This window comes from Opisthorchis viverrini (assembly GCF_000715545.1).
Source record: "Opisthorchis viverrini unplaced genomic scaffold opera_v5_124, whole genome shotgun sequence".
Classification (NCBI taxonomy): Eukaryota; Metazoa; Platyhelminthes; class Trematoda; order Opisthorchiida; family Opisthorchiidae; genus Opisthorchis; species Opisthorchis viverrini.
Genome location: NW_008751781.1, coordinates 1,212,268 through 1,221,062, shown reverse-complemented (window position 1 = coordinate 1,221,062; position 8,795 = coordinate 1,212,268).

Sequence of the window (8,795 nt, the reverse complement as noted above, 5' to 3'; positions counted from 1 at the left end):
CAGGTGACGTAGGTTCGCAAAAGCTGCTCTGGCCTTCCCAATACGGATGGAAATATCATCTTTCGCGAGACCACCGGGACTGATACAGCTGCCCAGGGACAAGTTACACAGGCAGACAGGTTAGTATACGCATGCACGGAACAGTTTCGTCAATATTCAGGCAGATGGTAGCACTGACCTTTGTGGTTTGGTCAAGGTGTCTGCTAGTTACCCTCATGAAGACAGCAGGTGGTCACCGGTTATGAACGGAATGTTTCTGTTTAAGACTTTGTTAGTTTCACGAAAGGTGACAAAACTGTTGAACGAATAGATCTGTTGTAAGTCAGTCAATTCGAAACAACTAGGAGACCTGAAAAAATGACCCAGTTTTTTACGGCTGCAGACGTAGTACCACGTCAATTCACTCCAATGCTCACTGGGATAACTGTCGTCCTTGCTGACTGAATATTGTGCATCTGGTAACTATTTACTGCGTCCTGAAGATGCATGCTGTGAATAAAACTAAGGGAAAACTTGTCCCATTGTTTTGGTGGCATAAAATCGACCATTTGCACAGTAAGACAATTTTCAACAATAAGGCTTCGCTTCCATAGAACCGTAATGTACTTGGAAAGTTCATTATGACGAAAATAATAAAATTCTATTAGAAAGAGATCCAATGCTAGCCTGCAAACCCATTCCGATGCTCATTCAAACAATCTGGATAGAAACTGACAACAGAAACGCCATTGATATCGATTAACATTTATATCCGACCATGCACATGAGAATCACGTGAATAGTTAATTGACCTTGTTGTGAGGACATTTGCAGGCTCCAAAGTTGGACATCTGAGACACTTCACTTTCTTGCTAATATGAACGCTTAATGAACTTCAACTTTTATTAGGATCTGTTGGCCAGTTCTGGTGTGAAATTTACACACTGGCCTTGTATAGACATATCGAGTAGAAGATACTGTGGGTTGTTTAACGAACTGCCGTCGCGCTACACAAAGTGCATTAGAATGTTCGTTCACCAGTTGGTTGTTAGCTCGTCCAACAGGACGGTATTTCAACAAACTAAATTTTTTTCGCGTATGTTGCGGCTATCATGCCGTTCAGACTTCTTGTAACCTAACCCAAGTTCATCATCACCATCGTATTCATTGAATAAAGGATTAAAAGTGGATGGAAAAAGGACTTACAATTGGTCTACCACAATCATTCCGACGTGCCCACACATCCAGACACCTATTCAGGCGATCAGGACAGAAACTGACAAGAAGAACGCCAGTGACATACATTGATTAGCAGCCAAATCTTGCAGCATGTCCAACCAAGTGCAATGGAGACCACGTGGTCCCCATACTGGAAGGCGATTAGCACCACAGCACCCAGACGTTTCGTAACCTACTTCATACCCGCTCTCAGTTAAAAGGTTGGCCACATCTCTGCTCACTCCACTGTGAATCGGACACAGAGGACAGCACTCACTTCGGCAAACGATCGTTTGGCACGCGCAATACATGGCCTAACCAAACCAGCTTCTGGTGCTGGACTATGGTTCCAAGATGGTTCCAAGCTATGGTTCTGAGACAACGGTTATCAAAGAGTTGAAGATGCCTCAGTTCCGCTGCTCGAAAAGTCAAAGTCTTACAGCCATACAACAAAACTGCCCCTACTATGGCCTCATGCACACGTCCCTTGAGATTCAGTGATACACCGATTTGACACCATAGTTGTCTCAAATCATCTAACTCGACCCGAGCCTTGGAGATTCATGCGTTTCCTTCACCTGTCACACAATAATCGGAACTAATACCACTTCCAATATACGTAACATGTGGGAGAGGTGAAATGTTTTGGACAGAGCAGTACGTACGGGATAGCTGAGGACTTCATGAGGAAGGAAACGAGCATGTTTGCTTGAAGTAATCATAGTAACATAGGCCTCGGTAGATGTTACCGCGGGAAAATGCGACCGTTGGTCTCTCCTAGATGAAACCGCTTGATGAGTCTTCGATTGAACTGAACTCTTGTGTTTTGATTGTTTTCGTTGTGGATTCGCCCACATCGTCCTACACGATATGTAGTTCTGGGGCGACGACTGTCCAAGACCTGAAGACGTCTCAGTTTTGCTGCCCAAAGAGGCCATGTCACACAACCATAAAACATGACAGTCCGTAGTGTAGTCTGCCACGCAATTTCTTTGAGATTTGGGGATATGCAACTTTGATGCGATATGTGTCTGCAACTGGTTATATAGCCCTATTGGCATAGCATAACTTAAGCACGGTTGTATCTCTTTATTATGCATTTTTCTATCCCTCCTTTTCAAAGAAACTGATCTGACACTTACTGATGGTCTTAAACATGAACTATGCTTTGATATCTGCAGTCGGATGGGTTACGTGTTAATGAATAAGTTTTTCGGTGCGGTTCACAAAAAAATTGTTTTGGTGATTCTGTAGATTTAAACCCCGGACAGTCTTCATCGTGTCCTGGTGTAATTGATCTGGTGAGGCCATATTGAAGTATGAAGCACTAGAGCACAAATCTGTGGAGAAAAATTCCTGCCTGGTCATTCCAATCGAACTGTGAGCAACTGAAGAATGCAGCAATATAGCCAAATCTTACGGATTTTGAAAGCTCATGGACTTATTAAATTGCTGAATAAAACCCCGGTGTCGAATCCATGTCAAATAATTTTGTCCGTATGTGCAACCTGGATTGCTGAGAGAAACGGCATTAAAAATTGCGGGATGAAGTGATTCTTGATAAGGGTGAAGCAGTTTACAACGCTCCATCACATTGCTCTTCAACACAGAGTGACTTCACAGGATGAAGTCCCCGTTAAAGATTTGCAGAATATCCTCCAACTACTAACAATCTATGAGTAATTCAGATGAAGAGTAGTTTCATAAAACAAGTGAAAATTCTTAGTCGTCACTCTGGGAAGAAGTCACAACGCGATTACGTGACATGGTCTCCATGGGTGGAGGTTGAATGGTGGTATACTCTGTCTCAGTGAGAGCTAATCATACTGCTGATCAGCGGTTCATAACCAAATGGTTAAGTGTACAGGCTACCAGCCCGGGAGTTGCAGGTCTGGAAATCTCAGCTGGGTTTTCCTGAGGTGCGTACAGATGACGATCAACAATAAGGATTGAACATTTGTACAGTACTCCTTGTCTATTCAACATAGATTGGCATCAGGTACAAGACGGAGTTTCCAATCAAAATTTCTGGGTCTCCTGACACTACCGACAGCTTCTGATAGCGCTAGGTTCCCTTATTTGTGACGTCGAAACCAACTTTTCCACTTTTTGACAAAAGCGTTTGGAGAGAAAATATTTCCATTTCTATGACAGAAGAAAAGTGAACAAACCATATATGAGGAAACTGATTTTGACAGCATTCCATTTTAAAATTGTTTTGTTTCACCGAAGGCAGGCGTAGTGAGGTTAGCAAAAGGAAGTGTCCTGGAGACAGTTCAGGGGAATAATCCGTTAAGTCTATCACTTACTGGGTCGTCTTCCAATCAACCGGGAAGACCAACCACATCGCTCAAGAAAGAACACGTCCACCAGTTCAGGCTTGATAATTTAGATGTGTCCAGCGTGCGCTGGTGGAATAATGGTAGTTCAGATATCTGGGGTTCAAACCCTGGTGCGGCCCAGGAAGTGCACTGCTGGTGAGCTCTAATGAGACTGAAGCTCGGGTCCAGTGCTCCCACTCCTTGGTGTGGACCCACCAAAATAATTACGTTAGAACAGCAGGACGACTGTTCCGACGAAACTGTTGTGAATTTGAGCTCTACAAGTCCCACAAACACCTATACTGAAATTCTTGTAGAAATTGTGAACAATAGGTACGTAGCAATCTCTGAAATTTCTAAATCTCCTTCGGGTAGCACTCCTCTCAACCTGAATTTTTGCAGGGATGTACAGTAGCACTTATTTTGTCGCTGATTTTTTTCAAGCATTTCTGTTTTTTTTTGTAGCGTGGCGAGTGTACGGCTAGTGGGTTACTCCAGGTAATGACCTAAGTGTCTGTCATTCAAAGATCAGGAAAATTGATCACTTGTTATCATTGTGTGAAGACTTGTTGTACTGAAATCATCATTTGACGGGAAATGAACGGAGAATATTCCGGTGACCCGTGTATGGCTGCAACCCCTTAGCCTACTGACAGTCTTATGGCGTTATCAGCACCATCCTGCGGCAGTGCACATCCTTAATAAGCTTGGATGCATTCAAACCCGAGCGAACTCACCAGTGCTGCCGTGGCTACTCGACCGACCACCGTTTGCATATTCTCCCTACTCAAGCACGTCCGCACTTGACTGAGGTTGTCTGGACAACCTTTTCGCGCCCCACATTTCCACATGGTGATGCCGCGTAAGCACACGCCTTAATGCCCTGATGCCTGAAGCATTCGGTATTTCCAGCTCGTACGCATGTGAACATACTGTCAGGCGAGAGAAGTTAGGTTCCCTCACGTGATCTCATGCTTACTTTAGACGACTTACCGAAGCAAACTAACGTAGCAGGTAAGAGTGTATTCTCGAAGTGGCTGACGGAGACTGTCATCTGTAATTTACAACCGGGCAGGACAAACGTACTACCTGCTTAGTATGATGAGCGCTGTTGTCCGATCATCGACAACTACTTTCACCCCCAACGCAGCACTTTGTACGCCTCAGTCATACCCGAAACGTCAACAGCTTCCCGAACTTCCAATCTACACAAGTACCCACCTGCACGTGACGTACACACCATTGTATGTAGTCACTTGTGTTACTCTTTCCTCCACAATCTGACGGTGCCACAGGCCTGTTGTTGTGTCAAGGCGGTGACCCGGTACGGCTGAATGAAGCGATTTAAAGGCACCGCATATCTGCTTGTTTTAGAGTTGTGAGCTGTATTAAACAGTATGCTGACCAAGCAGATTTTGCGGGCAGAGAGCTAAGCTTGATGAAACCGAGTCAACCAACAGCCGACAGTTCCCGGTCGGCTATACGCACATTCGGGATTAGAGGGCGGCCAACCGGCTTTAAGCACGTCACTAAAAGGCAGTATACCTTCCACGCGAAAGGCATGAGGCTCCAATAGTATGAGTCAAGCAACTATGTCGACTGTACTTTAAGAACTGCAGTTTCGAAATACCTCAAAGCGGACCGCAGGTTTCCATAAATAATTGGCAATTCTCGTTTAAAATGGTAGAAACGCAACTTTCTGATCGTCGGTTTCTTTCACTGGGTGATCAGAATGTTTTTGTATTTTTTTAACTACCATCAGGCTCAGGACAAGGCCGTTCAGCCCACGTGAGACACCAAGCCACGGTTTTTACACCAATCTGCAAAGTACCACTACTAATGTCTGTCAGAACGCAGATCTAGCAGAAGTCACAAGCAGATTTCGCCAGCTTAAACTTTGTGTTCAAAACAAGCTCTGGCGCTCATGTGACCTGCCAGCCAAGTAATAAGACCATGTAACTCCCATAAGCCGTCTTAGTTGGCAAACACCCACGACTTGACCATTGGTCAGCGACAGGACTGTCTTACATCTTATCAGTTTTATTATTTTTTATCTCTGTATCCCAGTCTAACGAAGATATCGAAAAGACACCCTTCACTCGATCTACGCTATCTTAAAAATGAGACGTGAAGTTTACGTTGACGGATGGCGATCATTCCAGTCCAATTTCTTGGCGAGAATGTGCTCTTTTACAAACTCAATTCTTCTGTTTGTTGACGGAAAGTGAACAGAGAGTCCTCTGTGGTGTGTGACAGCGGGACCATTGTATTTGTGGCGAAATACACCGAAATAGTTTAGAACATCTGGACCCGTTTTCATTTGATAGTAGGAACATGCGGTGTCCACTAAAAACTTTCGCTAAAAACCCCACACTGTGGTACTTCGACCTCTAAAACCTCTCTACTCAGATCGAGGTGAAACTTTAAGTTGACTAATTTTCGATGTTTTTTTTCATCTCAAATCTACCACCCACTGAAGATACTGTCTGCTTTAGGAAGGTGGGTTTTCGACGTTTGATTGTACCAGATTAGCTATAGACATCGACTAACTATCCGGTGTACTATCTCCGGTGAGCGGGTAGATCGCAGTGGATGATTGCTACCAGTGTAACGCTGTGTGCTATTGATGGAGCATGTGAAGGGTCCATTGTCTGGTGTCCAAGCTCTCTCTCCGTCCCTGGTGGAAGGTCAAGCTTATTACGGAAATTATGGAGCCGCTTTGGAGCGTTCGTTTATTGTTATGCAGTAGTCAGTGAATATCCAGGAAATTCAACAGGACATGCGAATATGTTCAGCTTTTAAAAGTTACGTGCATATGAGGTAGTTACCTTCGTGTCTAGTGGCTTGTAACCGTCCAGTTTGTGTTCGCCAATGAGTGGCTTTCTTCCTTTCAGCTGTGGATGAGTTCGCAGCTTCTGAGAGATAAGCCTTTGTGGACTTCACCTATTTATCGGTTTGCAACAAGAAAGCTGAAATTCATTCATATAACGCTTACTTCGTCTTGACAAACTGGCCGATTGGACTCCAGCGAAGGGCAGACAAATGCGACTGTGGGGCAGCGCTCACCTAATTAAATTTATAGTCAACATAAATTACAGAAAACACATCAGGCAGAAACCATTCGTTGTCTTGGCATCTTGGTTTGTTCAGATTCACGCTGTGATAATGAAACCTATGACCCACTAAAGTGGTGTCTCGAATAAATATTACTCAGATAGCGCATCACGCGACTAGACCATCTGGAGGAGACCACCGTGGGTGGATGCTTGAGGATCAGTGACAATAGGGTCTCTTCAAGCCAGCGTATTCGGAAGTTCGTTATAGTTCTCTTCTGTATAGAGAAGCCTTAGTTGGTTTAAGTGATATTAATGTTTATTACCATACAAGAACTGTCACTGTAGACAAGGTTTAAAGATAGATTTTCCACTCATTTGTTTTATCTCTTCTGTGGCTCAGCTTAACTGTCCGATAGACTAAGCAAAGCAGCCTACACCAGTGACCTGATTGTCGTTCTGGAATCTGGTATAGTCATGCAGCTGTTGAATCCGAAATTAGTAGGACTGCTTCACCCGTGAAAAAAAAACTGCGCATGTTATCCACACTACCACCTCTAACCTCGCTAACCAGGTGGTGATTCGAGAAACTCGACTAATGTTAGACGTGCTTACCCGGTGTCCCATCCAGTACGGGTACAAGCTTTCAACCTATATGGGCGTACATTCGCTGATGTTGTGAGTACACATCAGCGAGATATCGATAAGCATATGGCTCCACACTGTGCGCGTGATCGTTTGACCGTGTGAGCGCGCCCTTTCTGGGCTATTCGCCTGGTAAGCATATCTAATTGGAGGCCGACATAATTATGATTAATAGCAATACGCCAATAATACACACTGGCGCTTAACTACCATACGAATATGAGGGAGAAAACTTCAGTAAAGAATGGAAAGAAAAGGAAAGGGTAGGGTCTCAGTGTGAAGAAACCCCATAACCTTAAGGAGAACGGTCATGAATAAGATTCCTACTCATTTGAACAACATTAAATTGAACATATCTGCGCATCATGTCCAAGTAAGGTATCATTAGAGAGATCAATCCAGCATCTTTTTTGAACATCACCCAGTATAGGCTCAACGAAGAACGACTGGCAAGGTTTAGTTAGGCAGTGTGGTTAGGAAATGACAGTATTCACGCTGTGTGAAGTGTTCAGTCAGGTGCACTCAAATTTACCTGGGCTTCGGCCAGAAAGATGCGAAGATCCCATGGCGTTCATTTTGATTGTTGGTTGGTTTCCTGTTCGCCTAGTTTGTTGTATTGCAAACATTTTGTCACCAATCGAGGAAGCATTATCAGTGCTAGGTTGCAATGCTATGGATTATTCCCGGAGGACCCTTCGCTAACAATGTTACATTTAACCCTCTGCTCTAACGGATTCGTCACGAAGTGTCAGTTTACACACCACTTTGTTGCGTGCTCCTTGCGGCCAGCTAACTCTTAATGTGCTGAGGAGGCACCGGTGAGCAATTCTTTGAAGACGCCTGAGGTCCGGGAATCTCGGAGGGGGGGGGGAGAGTTCCACTACCATAAAACAAGACCTCTCCTGCAGCTGCCCAGGTTCTCTACTTGCCCGCATAAATACGGCTGATTAGTCTCTCTCCTAAATTTATTTTGATACCTGGATTTATGGTTCTTTACAATGTACATTCCTTGATAACGTGGCTAACAAATTTGAACAAACAGGACAGCCAAGGTTGTGAGGAAGCTTTTCGACAGTCTCCTGTACATCATGACCCTACCAGACATATGGAGACTCATGGCATCATGAATGCCTTCCGGCTTCAATGGAGTTCACGTATGGTCGTGGATATTAAGACGTGGAGGAAAACCGTGATTATTGGTCGGTGGTATTTGTGACTCTGTTCAAGTTCTTGAAGTAGTGTAAAGATATGGCCAACACTTCGGTACTGGGTCAAACTCCTACTTAATGCTGTTAGACATCCGGTTTGGATATCTACTTTGAGCACGAGTACGACGATCGATTCTGTTCAATTCTCTGGAACGTGCTACTGTCCCAAATTGCGCACGGTAGAACTTGTGAGGGTAGAAATGAGATTCCGTTCCGTTGCATGTCGGCGATGAGCGTGAGTCAAACAAGAGTGCTATCCGGTTATTACAGACTCCAACACAAATCAGCGGTCGAACGATGCGTCACTGATTCCCCTTCAACATAGAAAAGTTTCGAACTGAATCAACTTCCATAAGCTCATGTTCATCCGA